Source organism: Adiantum capillus-veneris, chromosome 10, assembly GCF_014529385.1.
Source record: "Adiantum capillus-veneris isolate H3 chromosome 10, ASM1452938v2, whole genome shotgun sequence".
NCBI classification, from domain to species: Eukaryota; Viridiplantae; Streptophyta; class Polypodiopsida; order Polypodiales; family Pteridaceae; genus Adiantum; species Adiantum capillus-veneris.
In genome coordinates, this window is record NC_140940.1 from 47,121,238 (window position 1) to 47,138,146 (window position 16,909).

The window sequence follows — 16,909 nt, forward strand, 5'->3', positions numbered from 1 at the left end:
GCCACATTGCCGCTGAGGAGAGCTTTGTGCCACCGTAAAAGCTTCATGTTATGCCAGTTCCTTGAGCCGTTCTTGCAAACAACGCCACTCAACTAGCATAACAAGAGGTCACCTTGTAACAAAAACATGTATGAATTCAACATTTGCAAGCTATATAATGAAGACACTTGTTAAGTATAAACAATATAAAAATATACATTAGGATGAGACTACCACCCCTAATAAGCATGGATTTGAAGCACCTACCTGCAAGATGTAACAAAGAAGACTGTTTTAGAGGAAAAGTGGTGACACTTGGCCTCTCTAACCTGCAACCTTTCACTATTTGTGCATAAAAGCAACCTTTGTGCCAAGCACTACAAAACAAGTAGAGGCAACACCTTAGACTTCAAAGTTTATGATAAGAAGAACACAATCAAAAGTAAGAAGTATATTGTTACCTTGCATAAAGGGGTGTTTTATTTAAATATGTGATGGTATTGGCAAGATATTGAAGAATCGTCAACATTCATCTCACCGATGCTACGACGTTCCTGGGATGACCTCTGCTCACCCTCACGTGCGGCCTTCGATGCAAACGTTGCGAACAAGCAAATATGTATGCATACGATTTGTGATATCCTTGAGCACCATGGTAGTTGTTGCATGAGGAAGCAAAGGATGAAAAGAGAGAGGGGGGAGGGAGAGAGAGGAACATGGGAGAAGACAAGGGGGTAGTGAGGGAGAGAGAGAGAGAGAGAGAGTGGAGAAGGAGGAGAGAAGGGGGCAGGGAGGGAGAGGGAGGAACATGGGAGGAGAGAAGGGGACAGTGGGAGAGAGGGAGAGAGGGGAGGAGGAGGAGAGAAGGGGCAGGGAGGGAGAGGAGAGGGAGAAAGGAGGGAGGAGGAAGAGAGAAGAAAGGTTTTTTTTTTTGGGGGGGAGTTTTTTTTCTTGAAAAATTGGACTTTTAGTGCTTGCAAGTTTTAAAAAATGTCAAAAAATACTTTTTTGATATGGATATATGTTGGGGGGGAGTTTTAAGTCAAAAATAAGTAAAAATAATTTTTTTTTTAAAAAGTCAAATTTTGGCTCTTAGTGATCCACGTTTTTGATGATGTGGCCACACCTCTTTACTCCCTTCACTTTTCAAAAGCTAGAGAGAGAAGGTGACCTCTTAGGTCCACATCCTACATGTGTCTAAAAAAAAGGCTAGAAAAGCCTACTCAAAACTGGCTTCTTGAATGCCCTTGTCCCCTTAACCCTACACACCATTAGCCTTAATCCCTAAAAATTAGGATTCCTTACAAGGCCCATGCAAGGTTCATATTTCTCCTAATGGAGTATGTGTATATGCTATGGGAGTCAGGAGCTAAGTGTAAAGGGTTTTACAGACTCAGATTATGCAGGTGACTTAGACAACCGAAGGTCTACATCAGGGTATGTCTTTACATTGGCTGGTGGAGCAGTATCATGGCGTTATAGATTACAAGATTGTGTTACTCAGTCTACTACAGAGGCTGAATATGTTGCATCATCAGAGGCATGCAAAGAATCAATTTGGCTTAATCGACTAGTAACAGATTTGGGAATCAAAGAAGAGATGCCTGTGTTATATTGTGATAGTCAAAGTGCTATACAATTGGCTCGCAATCCAGTTTATCACTCAAAGACAAAGCATGTGGATATGAAGTATCATTTCATCATGGAAATGCTCGAGGATAAGCAACTTCAGCTTGTCAAAGTTCACACCACAGAAAATCCTGTTGATCTACTTACAAAAGGACTTCCCTCAGAGAGCTTTGCGCATTTTCGCAAGCAGTTAGGTGTAGGGTAGTACATCACTTCTCTACATCTCTTGTATATTAGCTTGTATAGTAGCTTCTCTCACACTTAAAGTACCACATTGGACTTTAAGTAGGAGGTTGTTGGGGTATAAAGCCCAATGTGAAGCCCAATGTGGTCGCCCAGGTAAGTGGGCAGGCTGCCAGCTATGTACACATATTCTTTTGTAAAAACCTAACAAGAACTCACTATGCTCTACACATTACAGTAGAGCGAGTTCACCATATCGTCGTTCTCTTCTTCTCGCACTCTCTCTCGCGTCGCACTTCCGCTCGTACTCCTTCATAAATACCCTAATGTTACTGACCATCTTCAATCACAAGTTGACCAAAGATGGAGTCTGTCTACTCTCTAAAGCATGTCTCGAGCTGAGGACAGCTCTTTCTTTTTGTTGGGGAGTTTGTAAGGTCCCTCCCTAAACCCTAGAGCCATTCAGAACTTTTTCAACCTAGAAAATAATTTAGAAAAAGAAAGACCGACAAAGAAGTCATGCAGACAACGAGACTTTACTCCAGAATGAAAAGACAAGGATATTTTGGACAAGAAATTACGTCATCCATATATTTTTTCAAAAATATTAAGATTATTTTTATACTTCTTCGTCAAAAGCCGCGTGGCCAAGTCTGCATGTGGATGTCCAACATTGGTGTAAAAGTTGTCACAATTGTCAGGTAAATGGGAATAGAAGATTAGTTTATGGTCCAAGGCAAATCGTGCTTGCAAATGGACCCTTTGAAAAGTGGGGCATTGATGCTATGGGTCCTCTGCCTAGGACAAAAAATGATAAACTCTACATTCTAGTGGCTGTAGACTATATGACTAGGTGGGTGGAAGCACAAAGTGTGGCAAAGGTAAATGAGAGGACAGTGAGCAAATTCGTCTACACTCACATTTGTTGTAGATTTGGCACACCTTTGGAGATTGTTTCTAATAATGGTCCAGATCTTAGAAAGGGATTGCTCACAGAAGTCTGTGAAGAACTTCACATTCTACATCGTCACAGTACACCCTACTATCCCCAATCAAATGGTTTGGTAGAAAAAGCTAATGGTGTCATTGCAGGCATCATTAGAAAGATGGTGAAAAACAAGACAAAGTTGTGGGATGACTTCTTGGATGGTGCCTTGTGGGCGTATCGAACCACATATAGGGAAGCCACGGAGTTCACACCATTTCACTTGGTCTATGGTCAAGAGGCTTTACAGCCAATTGAGCTAAACATTCCAACAATGCGACTTCATGGCAAATCAGCACAAGATGATCAAGAAGCATGGATGGATCGACTTCTTACCTTAGCTGAGCTTGAGTGGAAAAGAGAAGCAGCATACGAGTGCTATAAGAGGAAAGCCACACAGACAAAGGAGAAGCTTGACAAGAAACTGAAGGACAAAGGCATCAATGAAGGAGATCTTGTGCTAAGGTATGACAATCGACTCGATAATCGTTTTGATGCCAAATTTGAAACAAGATGGCAAGGGCCATACATAGTCAAGAAGGCTTTCAATTCAAGTTACTATCAGCTTATGGACTTGAATGGTAAGAGCACTCCAGGAAAGTAAACGGGTATCGCTTGAAGCCCTATTTGAGTCGCCTTCTACCAAAGGATCTACCAAAGATCTGTCAAAAGGCCACTGTCTCATGTAAGTATTGTTACATGAAGCATGAGTGTAACTCTAGCCAAAATTCTGAGGGGCCAAACAATAAAGATCTCGTCAAGGACTCTGAAGCACTCTCTTTGGAAAAGATGCTCTATGATGGTACATGAATATACCATCATCCAGGGGGAGGGCTAATGATAGCCGTTTTTCGGCTCTTTGTAATTGCCACAGTGAGTTACCTCACCCTACCAAAATCACCCAAACACTGTAGCTATCCCTACCATTTCACTGTACATAGGCGTGCGTGAGTCACGGGACCTATCTCATATCTTCTTTAAAAACCCTCAATTAGCTAGTCATTGGGCTAGTTGAGCCAAAAATATAAAAAATATAAAAAATATAAGTATATTATGGCCCATGCGTATGTAAATATTTCTTTGTATATAGGGCCTAAATAAAAGATTTTTTCATAATTATTTTGGTATTTATTTAAATATTTCTACCTAGGTGTGTGTTATTTATGCTCTGTACATTGCCTCACCATTACCACAAGTTTTCTTACCATTTTTCATACTCTTTATTCCATATAGAAATATTTTCATGTAAGCTTCTCTTATATTTGGTGTAACTCCACCCTAACAAAAATCCAAAAAACCTAGTTTTATTTATGTGTATATTTTTTCACTATTGTGATTTTTCCCTTCCGACATCTATTTTTTTTTTCTAAAAAATTAGAACACCAAGAATATTTATCTTTTTATGGTAGCCTCATAATGAGAGAGATTTCTTTTGACCCCTTTATATTTTTTCCACTTATATTATTTATATTTGACATGTACATATTTTTTAAACCCCTCAATATTTGATTTTCTTAGTTTTACTATTCACTTATATCATAATCTTAACAATATCTTCAATTATAGACATACCAAATAAGGTCAAGGGTAGGTGGCATGCATACGTGCACTGTGAAGGGCTCACTCTTGGAGGTATTCAAAAGAATCATCCAAAGAAGGACCCCACAAGGACCTTGTGCAGTGGAAAAAAACGATCGGTTTTGCTGAATTTTTAAAAATCCTTTGCTCTCCGAATTTGAAAAGGTGATACAAACAAAAGTTGTAGCTCGTGGGCTGAACTTTTGCCTCAAATATTTTCATATTTTTTTGAGCTACGAGCTGTAAGCTATGATTTTATTAGTGGACCCCAGTTTTCCCATGCTATACAGCCACACTCTCTCTTCCACTTTATCATTTTCCTCTTTCACACACACTTCTCCACTCATCATGCCCACCTCTCTCACCACTCCTCTCTGCACCCTACTCACCTTCTCCTCAACCTTGAAGAATAAGAGAAACCATGGTGAACTCATACCTCCCACACACAATTCCATTCCAAAATTGACCACCTAGTCTCATTTTTCCTCCTCCAATTTACCCATATCTATCAAAAAAACCACAAAATTCAGCCTCTTCTCTTAAAAGACAGCATCATGGTGGTTGATTACTCAGCTTCAATTACCTTGTCTCTCAAGGAAGGTCAAGAGTGGAGAAAAAATGTACCGTCAAAGCTAGTGGACCGTCAACAAGCGTCAAAATTGGCCCTACTCAAGACACTTGGAGCATCAACCTTGTAAGAAATCCACCTTTTCTTACCTCTTAAGAGTTTTCTTCCTTATTTGTATCCTACATGGATACTCCCATTGTAAATATCCAATTCCATTTGTAAATTAATACTAACTCTACTAACACTAGCCCACTATGAAAAGTCCTATCACCTCCATTTCTCTCCTCTCTCTTTCCCCACCAACTTCTTGATAATTCCAAGCAAAAGAAATTAGATAAATTGCTGAAAATCTAACCTAACCATGGTTAGAGGAGTAACCCTAGCCTTCAAAATTGCTATAAAAGGAGGGTGTAGCTAGCACAAAAGGGGGGAGCCATAAGCAAGAGCACTATGCTATAGCTTGAGAAGCCAAGCTCAACCTCTCTAGAAGGAGCTCTTGAGTGGAAGCTCATTGTCTTATGCATGTGCATGTGTTGTAATAGGAGATTAGCAAGGGAACTCTATGCCATTGTAAGAGAGAGAGTGATCACTCAATTGAGAGTAAGAAATCTATCATTTCTCCTACTAGTGTAAGCCCAACATTTGCTGAATCAAGGAGGGTGGATTTGGACTAAGCTTGGATACTTTGTCTCTCTTCCCACATGAAGTAATGGACAACAATGATGTGTAAGTGTCTTGGTGTTTTTTTTGTTAAGTTCTTGATAGCTTGTCTCTAGTGTTGTCATCAATTTAGCCATAAATCCCACATACTGTAAGAGGGCGACAGGGTGGAGAGGACTCCCCTGGCCTTAAGACAGTGAGTGGGGTGGATTTTCTTGTGATGTGTTGTGGTGTAATTTACTCAAGCTATGTTGAACAAATACTAATATCACTTTGATTGGTCATGACAGATTTTTAAGAAGGTATTAGTGCAACAAACACCCCCTCCCCCTTCTCTCTCTTTCTTACATATATAATTGTGTTTGCTTGATCATTGCCGATACGTTTCAAAGCAGCTCGAGCACTCTCTCTCTCTCTCTCTCTCTCTCTCTCTCTCTCTCTCTCTCTCTCTCTCTCTCTCTCTCTCTCTCTCTTTACGCGTCCTAGTTCGCATCCAAAACTAGGTGGTGCCCCAAATTTGTGTAGGGTTAGGTTGCGGGTTTGTGTGTGTGTTTGTTGTTTTTCCAACCCCAACCCAATTGAGCAGCACGGGAGCCTTGAAGGGTGTCTAGAGGTTGCTCTTCTTGTTGCCCGCCCCGGACCGCCTCAAATTGGTGCCCCCACTGAGGACGGCTTGTGTATTTTTGTGTAGAATCAACCTTTAGCATAGTCAAGTAGTTTGCATGAATCACGAAAATTTGTATGATCCCTTCATTCCCATTGCAAGGCAAAAGGTACACATAATTGTTAGTACTAAGTAGAAATTTCAATGTGTCATTAATAGAATTTTAGGTCCTCTTAGGTTGGCCGAGATAAACGCTTCAGTAAATCCTTTTATTTTGCCTCTCATTAGGTACGACCTTAGTTTGGACGTCTATATTTTTGTTTTGTTTTAAGCATTAGGTCATGCATAGACCATGGATAATGGCCCAGGAATAGAGGTTTTCCCCTTCCATTTCACTCCACACATTAGAATAAACATTGCAATTAGTAGGAAAATCCATTTTCAACAACGTATGGTGTTCATGTTTGGTGCCCAAAGAGTAGGAGATATTCTCGCATCACCAAACCCTGTCATCCTACCTCTTATTGATTATCATAGGTCGTTTGATGTGAATATCTTTATTTTGTTGTAGAATAGATTGCAAGCTAGAAAACATTATTGTGTAAATCTTTTTAAGAAAGAAAAACAAAAACGGGTGTCACTTTGAAATCAATTCAATGGAAAGCCAACGCCAAATGTCTAGGTATCCTCTTTTCTTTGGAGAGCCTGGAGAGGATGCAGAATTATTTTTAACGAATTTCAAGATGTCTTGCCGTATCAAGAGGATAATAACTGATCAAGAACGTGTAGAAATGTTTGAGGTGGTCCTTAGGAAAGATGCTAGCACTTGGTTTGACTCTTTGCCTGAGGAAGTTAAGGGGAATTACACAGAAGTTTTGAATCGTTTCAAGAAATACTTCTTTGATCCCCAAAACACTCAAAAATTATGGCAAGACATTGTTTCTCATAAGCAAAAAGACTTAGATGACTACTACTTGTACAAGCAAGAGTTTCTACGTCTTTGGGCTCTATAGATACAAAATGTTGCTAACCCTGGTGATGGTGCAGAATTTCTAAAGAAGGAGAGGTTCATAGCCGGACTCTTTCCTGACCTTAAGGTAGAAGTTGAGGCGGGTGCACCTGCTACCTTTGATGCAGCTGAAACTAGGGCTGCTGAGAAATATAGGAAACTCAAGTGCTTAAGGGGAGAGGTTCCAATAGAAGGTCTTAGACCCAAAGGTAAGTCACAAGCATCAACATCGATAGATCTTCCTAAGGTAACGGCGGAAGTAATTGAGAAGTTAAACGAATCTTTAAGCAGCCTGTCAATTCACCTTGCACAAGCTGTAGGTCCAAAGGGACAAGCAAAGAAGTCTGAAGAGCGAGATCCACGACCTAGGAGAGTCTTGCAATGTTGGAATTGCGGAGAGTCTGGACATGGGATGTATAATTGTCCTTGGCCCCATGGAGAGCCAGGGAGACCTAACATGAATTACCCAGTGTTTAATGCAGGAGAAGGAGCTGGTCAACAACCAAGGCTTCTACAAAGGCCAAATGGACCAAGACCACCTCCACAAGGGGTAGAAGGAGTTCCACCTTTGCCAGATCCAAATGTGCATGTGGTAGAGGTGACAAATTCAAATGAGGTTGACATGGAAGCCAATGGCATTAAGCGTGGCCGAGTAAAAGGTAAAGAGAAAGAGGGTGTCCCTCCACAGAGTGACCATGGACAAGGCAAGAAGGCAAAGGAGACCAAGGAAGCTAAGAGGACTCGACGTCGTATCAATCTCCAAGACTTCCCTCTTGGACATGGTATGGCTCCATACAACCTGTTGGAAGACATGCGAGGTAAGGGTCCTGATATCTCATGGCCTCAGTTTCTTGCATTATGCCCACAAGTTAGGAGGGATTTAACAAAGGCAGTTAGCACTAGGAGAAAGGTAAAAGAGAGTTTTCCTGTTGTAAAAATTGCACATGCTGAAATGAACGAGGATATTACACCTGTGCTAGATTGTTACATAAAAGGAAGATTGGTTAGGAAAGGTCTAGTGGATGGGGGTGCACAAATTTGCATCATGACAGAAGGGCTCATGCAAAGACTAGGCACGCACATCCATGAGACACCTGAAATCAAAGTGAAAATGGCAAACAATAGCAAGGCTAGGTGCGTAGGCATTTGTAAAAATGTTTTTGTGGAGGCCTTTGGCATTAAGAAGACAGTGGATTTTTATGTTATGTCGACCAAGGGAAGTGGTTATCCATTTATCCTAGGAAGACCATGGCTAATGAAAATGCGAGCTTTGCAGGATTGGGAGAGTAGGAAATTAATTTGCAGGAATGACAATCATAAGAAGGTTGTCTTTGACATGAAGTAGCAACGCCAAGAGGAGCTCCATGAAGAATCATCTCAAAGTGAGACGGAAGAAGGTTGGACCGATAGCACTTCAGAAGAAGAAAGTAGTAGCAGCATTACTGAAGAGGAGTCTTCCATCGAAGTCATGGGGGTAAGGTTTAAGCCAAGCAACCAAGATACCTCTTGTCGAGGTTTGGAAGAGGTAGGTTCCCAAGAGAACCAAAAGGTGGAAGATGAAGGAATGTTAAAAGGTATGTTGTCTACAACACTTACAAAGGATGAAAGAGAGGAGTTCAAATGTGTGCTAAGGAAATTTCCGAGGCTTTTTGCTAAAGCCTACACCGATGTGCGTGGAGTAGATGTTGTTCAACACAAGATTGAGTTGAATCCAGAGGCCACACCTAAGGCTCAAAAGCTACGAAGGCTAGGAGTCATTAAGGAGCAGGCTCTACTCAAGGAGGTAAGAAAGCTTCTAGCAGCAAGTTTTATTTATCCAGTGGAGAATTCAGAGTGGGTCTCTCCCGTTGTTGTCACTCCTAAGAAAAATGGCAAGTGGAGGGTGTGTGTGGATTATCGTCCACTTAATGAGGCAACAAAAAGAGATCACTTTCCCCTCCCATTTCAGGATGAGATACTAAATGAAGTAGCTGGTCATGAGAAGTACACTGTGTGTGATGGCTACTCGGGTTACTTTCAAATAGGTATCGCATTGGAGGATCAATTGAAAACAACCTTTATCACTCCTTGGGGTTGTTATGCATTTAGAGTCATGCCATTTGGCCTGACAAATGCTCCTGCAGCTTTCCAACGCTTCATGAACATGGTGTTTCAAGCATTCTTTGGAAAGTCCATTAGGGTTTTTATTGATGATTTTTGCATTTATAGCTCAAAATTATTGCATCTACAAAGGGTAGAAGAAGGTTTAAAGAAGCTCTATGACATGGGAGGTCAACTCAACCCCGAAAAGTGTCACATAGCTGAGGATGAAGTGATCTTGCTTGGTCACAAGGTTTCCTATAAAGGCATTGAGGTGGATCCTTCAAAGGCAAAGGCTCTTATTGAGCTCCCCTCACCCAAGAATCTCAAAGAGGTCATATCATTCATTCAAAAAGTGAAGTATATGTCACGCTTTATTCACTTAGCTTCGGAGTTGCTTCATCCTTTGCAAAAGTTGACACAACAAGTAGAATTTGCATGATCTGATGAGCTTGAAGAGTATTTTTGTAACATTAAAGTCATTTTGTCAGAGCTACCAACACTCATGCCTCCTTGTTGGGAGTACACATTCTTTGTTAGCTCTAGTGTTGGAAGGGAAACAATTGGTGCTGTGTTGCTACAACAAGATCCCCACAGTACAAGGATGCGACCCATCTACTTTGCTAGTAGAGTCATGAATGCTTTGGAGAGAGACTACACAGAAGCAGAAATCATGATGCTTTCTCTCATGTTTGCGGTGAGAAAGTTTAGATCCTACCTGCTACCAAAACCTTTTGTAATTCTCACTGCAGAGAATTTGTTCCCTTGGGTGTCATCTCAAATGAATCTTAGTACTAGGATCTCAAAGTGGATTATGGAGTTGCAAGAGTTTCAATACTCTTTCAAGGTAGAAGATAGTGTGCGTGCACAATTGGCAGGGATTCTCACTTATAGGGTGCATGAAAAGGAGATTAAGGTGCCTGAAGTAAAGACCCTACCATTACCACCACCAAAAAGTATTCCTAATTCTTTTACCTTGTTCTTTGATGGAGCTTTTCGTCGAGCCACAGGAAAAGCAGGGGGAGGGCTAGTGTTGCTCAACCCAAGTGGAGAGGTGTTCATGAAAGAGAAGTTCAATCTACCAAGTTCAGCTAGCAACAATGAAGCAGAATACGACACACTAATTCATGGTTTGAAGATGTGCATTGGCCAAGGGATACAACGCCTCATGGTAAAGGGAGATGCACTTCTCATTGTTAAACAGATTTTAGGCATTTGGGCATGCAAGAATGAAAGCTTACGGACAAAAATTCATGCCATTCGTAGATTGTTTAATCAATTTGAAGAAGTGCAACTATATCATATTCCTAGGAAACAGAATGAAGATGCCGATTTACTTGCACAGCAAGTAGTTACATGTGTTGAGAAAGAAGTGCAGGTCATCATGGTGGCAGCAACTGTCAAGCAACCGAGATACCAGGGATTGGAGTCATTGACTCCCATTATTAGCTACATTTTGGAGGCGAGTTTCCACAAGACTTCACGAAGGCTCAGAAGAGGAGACTCATGAAGAAGGCAAGCGCATATCTCTTCCTAGAAGGCTCCCTCTATCAAAGAGGGAGGGATCAAGTATGCAGAAGAGTACCAACTATTGAGGAAATTCCAACCATTCTAAAAGGTTTGCATGAAGAAGCATGTGGTGGTCATTTTGCCCAAGAATTAACTGTGAAGAAGATTTTGCTTGCGGGGTATGTTTGGCCAAGTCTGCATGTGGATGTCCAACATTGGTGTAAAAGTTGTCACAATTGTCAGGTAAATGGGAATAGAAGATTAGTTTATGGTCCAAGGCAAATCGTGCTTGCAAATGGACCCTTTGAAAAGTGGGGCATTGATGCTATGGGTCCTCTGCCTAGGACAAAAAATGGTAAACTCTACATTCTAGTGGCTGTAGACTATATGACTAGGTGGGTGGAAGCACAAAGTGTGGCAAAGGTAAATGAGAGGACAGTGAGCAAAATTCGTCTACACTCACATTTGTTGTAGATTTGGCACACCTTTGGAGATTGTTTCTGATAATGGTCCAGGGTTTAGAAAGGGATTGCTCACAGAAGTCTGTGAAGAACTTCACATTCTACATCGTCACAGTACACCCTACTATCCCCAATCAAATGGTTTGGTAGAAAAAGCTAATGGTGTCATTGCAGGCATCATTAGAAAGATGGTAAATATTTCTTTGTATATAGGGCCTAAATAAAAGATTTTTTCATAATTATTTTGGTATTTATTTAAATATTTCTACCTAGGTGTGTGTTATTTATGCTCTGTACATTGCCTCACCATTACCACAAGTTTTCTTACCATTTTTCATACTCTTTATTCCATATAGAAATATTTTCATGTAAGCTTCTCTTATATTTGGTGTAACTCCACCCCAACAAAAATCCAAAAAAACTAGTTTTATTTATTTGTATATTTTTTCACTATTGTGATTTTTTCCTTCCGACATCTATTTTTTTTTCTAAAAAATTAGAACACCAAGAATATTTATCTTTTTATGGTAGCCTCATAATGAGAGAGATTTCTTTTGACCCCTTTATATTTTTTCCACTTATATTATTTATATTTGACATGTACATATTTTTTAGACCCCTCAATATTTGATTTTCTTAGTTGTACTATTCACTTATATCATAATCTTAACAATATCTTCAATTATAGACCTACCAAATAAGGTCAAGGGTAGGTGGCATGCATACATGCACTATGGAGGGCTCACTCTTGGAGGTATTCAAAAGAATCATCCAAAGAAGGACCCCACAAGGACCTTGTGCAGTGGAAACCAACGGTCGGTTTTGCTGAATTTTTAAAAATCACTTGCTCTCCGAATTTGAAAAGATGATACAATCAAAAGTTGTAGCTCGTGGGCTGAACTTTTGCCTCAAATTTTTTCATATTTTTTTGAGCTACGAGCTGTGAGCTATGATTTTATTAGTGGACCCCAGTTTTCCCATGCTATGCAGCCACACTCTCTCTTCCACTTTATCATTTTCCTCTTTCACACACACTTCTCCACTCATCATCCCCACCTCTCTCACCACTCCTCTCTGCACCCTACTCACCTTCTCCTCAACCTTGAAGAATAAGAGAAACCATGGTGAACTCATACCTCCCACACACAATTCCATTCCAAAATTGACCACCTAGTCTCATTTTTCCTCCTCCAATTTACCCATATCTATCAAAAAAACCACAAAATTCAGCCTCTTCTCTTAAAAGACAGCATCATGGTGGTTGATTACTCAGCTTCAATTACCTTGTCTCTCAAGGAAGGTCAAGAGTGGAGAAAAAATGTACCGTCAAAGCTAGTGGACCGTCAACAAGCGTCAAAATTGGCCCTACTCAAGACACTTGGAGCATCAACCTTGTAAGAAATCCACCAATTTAGCCATAAATCCCACATACTGTAAGAGTGCGATAGGGTGGAGAGGACTCCCCTGGCCTTAAGAAAGTGAGTGGGGTGGCTTTTCTTGTGATGTGTTGTGGTTTAATTTACTCAAGCTATGTTGAACAAATACTAATATCACTTTGATTGGTCATGACAGATTTGTAAGAAGGTATTAGTGCAACAAACACCCCCTCCCCCTTCTCTCTCTTTCTTACATATATAATTGTGTTTGCTTGATCATTGCCGATACGTTTCAAAGCAGCCCGAGCACTCTCTCTCTCTCTCTCTCTCTCTCTCTCTCTCTCTCTCTCTCTCTCTCTCTCTCTCTCTCTCTCTCTCTCTCTCTCTCTCTCTTTACGCATCCTAGTTCGCATCCAAAACTAGGTGGTGCCCCAAATTTGTGTAGGGTTAGGTTGCGGGTTTTTGTGTGTGTTTGTTGTTTTTCCAACCCCACCCCAATTGAGCAGCACGGGAGCCTTGAAGGGTGTCTAGAGGTTGCTCTTCTTGTTGCCCGCCCCGGACCGCCTCACTGTCTTCCTGATTTTGTAGTAGTTAAGTACTACCGCGGGAAGGGATTTTCATGAAATGGTTCAGTGGGTGGGTGGATCCAGAGGGTCAGATGGCCAGATGTTGATTTAAAACTTTTATGTTAAACGCTAGGACTACATGGGATGAACACGGGTAATCGGGGACGAGAGAGACCAGGTAGGATTTCAAGATCCCTCTTCTTAGGGTAAAGTGATAACTGTCGTGCCTGCTTGTCAGGAAAAAGGGGTTATCGCCATGAACCAAGGGAGAACAAGAAAGCAAGAGCAGATCCTCAAGTTAAAAGATCGAGAGAATCAAGACTAAGGACCACGATTTTGGGTGCGGAAAGCTGTCAAAGACAGATTGATTATGAGAAGCGGATAGAATCATTGAATGAAGGGAAGTATCCCCTTGGGTTGGCATTCGAGATAGACCGGAGTCTTGTCCGAGTGTCGGTCCCAAGTGGGAGGAATACTTGTAGATAGATCTACGTCATTCCATGGAATGGTTTGGAGAACTGAGGGAGGTGAGTAGGGTCGAGTCTGGGTATGGCCCTCACAAGTTGTATCAGGGAAGTACCCCCTTGGGTTTGCATTCGAGGTAGATCAGAGTCTTGTCTGAGTGTCGGTCCCAAGTGAGAGGTACACTTGCAGATAGATCTACATCATTCCCTGGAACGGTCTGGAGGACAGAGGGAGGTGAGTAGGGTCGAGCCTGTGTATGGCCCTCACAAGTGGTATCAGAGCCTAATTTTGAATCTTGGACCTTGGGATCTAGAATTTTGGATTTAAGATTAATGCATGAGAGGAAAAAAAAAAACAACTCAGTCTAGCACCCAAATTTCAATTATATTACCAAATGAAGTCTTGATATTCCAATAAATTTTTCAAAAATTTTCAAGATGGCTTGGGATCTGCCAGAAGAAATTCAACGGATTATCTATGAGAGGATGGGAATTGTGATGCTAGAGTGAAGGCTCACTATGCTGGAACATTTTAGGAAGCTCATAAATGAGAGATTTATGAAGGTTGGAATTTATCAGGATTGGAAGATTACATGGAATATCAAGGATGGCATTTTTGCTTACATCAATACAATGAAAAATTCAGTACTTATCCACTGAATTGAAGAAGTCTTGTTGAGCGCAAGAGTTGCAGATTTTCCAAGTTTTTTATTGTTAGGACTTCATGAGAATTCAAGATTATTGTAAATCGTACCAAGATAATCTTCAGACATAAGGATTTTTTTTTATCAAGTGAAGAATTGGATTGCCAAATTGCAAGTCATAAGAAAGAATCTTAAAAGTGCAAGTGATGACCAAGTGTTTTTTTAAGTCCGACCAAAAGAAATCCCTTAAAGATGGGAAAATGCAAGAGATAAGCTCACAAATTCCGTGGATCATTCAAAGACTTGAGAAGAATAAGAAAGCAAACTTATGAGTTAGCCAAGAACTTTAAAGTGGGAATCTTTACTCAAGACTATTGGAGACGAAAGACCATTTGCAAAAATTAAAAGTACATAGTAAAGAGAAGTCATTAAAAAAAAGAAAAAAAACTCATTGGCAATTGAAGAAGAGAGACTGACATTTGAAGAAAAGGAAATATTGACAACACTCAATTAGTTCAAAAGAGGTTTTTCTTCAATTAAAGACAAAAAGGATTACAAGGGAGGCAAAAACTAATTACGGAGAGGCAAGAAATTTTACAACTCATGAAGATCCTCTAATATATGTTCACATAACCAAGTATCACAAGCGCCGCCCATGTAAGGACGCTCACCCTCTGGAATGGTTCTACGAGAAACAGCTTGAGCGATTTCTCGGGTATGAGCTGAGAAGAGAAAAGGACCTCTAAGAAGAAGACTCCAGATGGTATCAAGGCAAACACGGGAATGGGGGATAAACTACACAAGCAAGAACAACCTTGCGGAGAACCCAGGATCTCGTGTCCTTTTGACGCAGTAGTATCGAGGGCCAAGTCTGAGAGCCTCTGTAACCATAGCAAGCCGGGTATTGTTGCGGAAATGGTCTCTACCCCAAAGAGTCACTCTTGTGAGATGTCGCCATGTCTTCCATATCATCTGGTCGACACAAGAATTTCGCTGAGGAAAGAGGAGATCTTTGTATCGCTCTAGGAACTGTCTTTTAACTGCCTCATCTGTACTCTGCAATTGAGATATGCATACAAGAAGAACCAAGTCTTCTTGACAAGACGCCATCAGATAACAAAATGACTAATTTACAAGAGAGTGAAGATCGCAAAAATAAGAGGATAACAAGTGCTGATAAAGAAGAGATTATCAACAGCTTATAAAGAAGAAGTAGCATATCGAAGAAGCCACAAACGTGATGACTTATTCAAGAAGATAGCTTATTAAGAAAGATTTCCCCATGACTCCAATTTTATATTAGCAGATTTTTGGGGATGAAGAAGTGTAAGAGAGAAGTCAAGTTGGAAGCGTTAACAAAAAGTTAAGTTGCAAGACGTATCCAAGAAGCTTCATCAATTACGTATTTTATTAGAGTTGAGGATAGCTCTTTTTTTTTTTTTTTTTGGGAGAGATGCTACCTTCAATAAACTCAAAGACCTCTTGACCAACAGTCTTGTCCTCATCAACCCTGACTAATTTCACTCCTTAGCTCTTCTTTACCTGAGGAAGTTCAATAATAAATTCAGGTAGACCCCTATTTTAGACCTCCTCTGTAAGGGATTCAAGTTCAGAGCCCGAGGGAACACTTAACTAACTATACCTTAGCAGATGGTTTTCTTTACCACCTGGAAAGCTTTAGCCCCTAGATATTCCTTAGATGACGTGGGAATGTGTGAGTATGGATTTTGTCATTGGTCTTCCAAAGACAACTGGAAACTATGATTCTATTTTTGTCGTAGTAGATAAGATCACTAAGGTGGCTCATCTAATTCCAGTCAAGCAGACAGCCACCATCATCGACATAGCCCAAGTATTTATCAACAAGGTAGTAAGATTACATGGAATCCGTGCAAGAATCATCAGTGATTGGGATGCCAAATTTATTTCTAAGTTTTGGCAAGCTATGTTTCGATCTCTGGATACCCAACTAAATCTCAGTTGAGCTTATCATCTGGAGACTGATGGTCGATGGAATCAAGTCATTGAAGCTATGCTTCGAGCATACTACAACAATTGGAGTCTTACCATAGCCCAAGAGAAAACTTCCGAGCGAACCAAAAATCGAGCGAGATTCATAAATTAGAAGCTCATTAATAAGGAGAGAGCTTTTTTCTCTTTTGGCCTTCTAGGATTTTTTTTGGATTTGCATCCATCTCTCTCTCTCTCTCTCTCTCTCTCTCTCTCTCTCTCTCTCTCTCTCTCTCTCTCTCTCTCTCTCTCTCTCTCTCTCTCTCTCTCTCTCTCTCTCTCTCTCTCTCTCTCTCTCTCTCTCTCTCGCTCTCGCTCAATAAAAGTGGGGCTTTGACCCTTTGCATTACATCAAAATTGGCCATTGGTCCATATAAAAGAAATATGGGAAAGACCCTGATGGACGTACAATGACATCATGGATAAACCACACGATACATCTAGGGATAAAGAAACGTGGTAGAGTGTAGCTATCTGGATATTGATCAAGTCTATACAAATCTACCCAAAGATCTATCCACCTCAGGAGATGTAGCAAAAACCACAAAGTCTAGTGCTGGTTATTTGACTGATATAAAGCATCCGCTATAAAAACCTCTTATTGC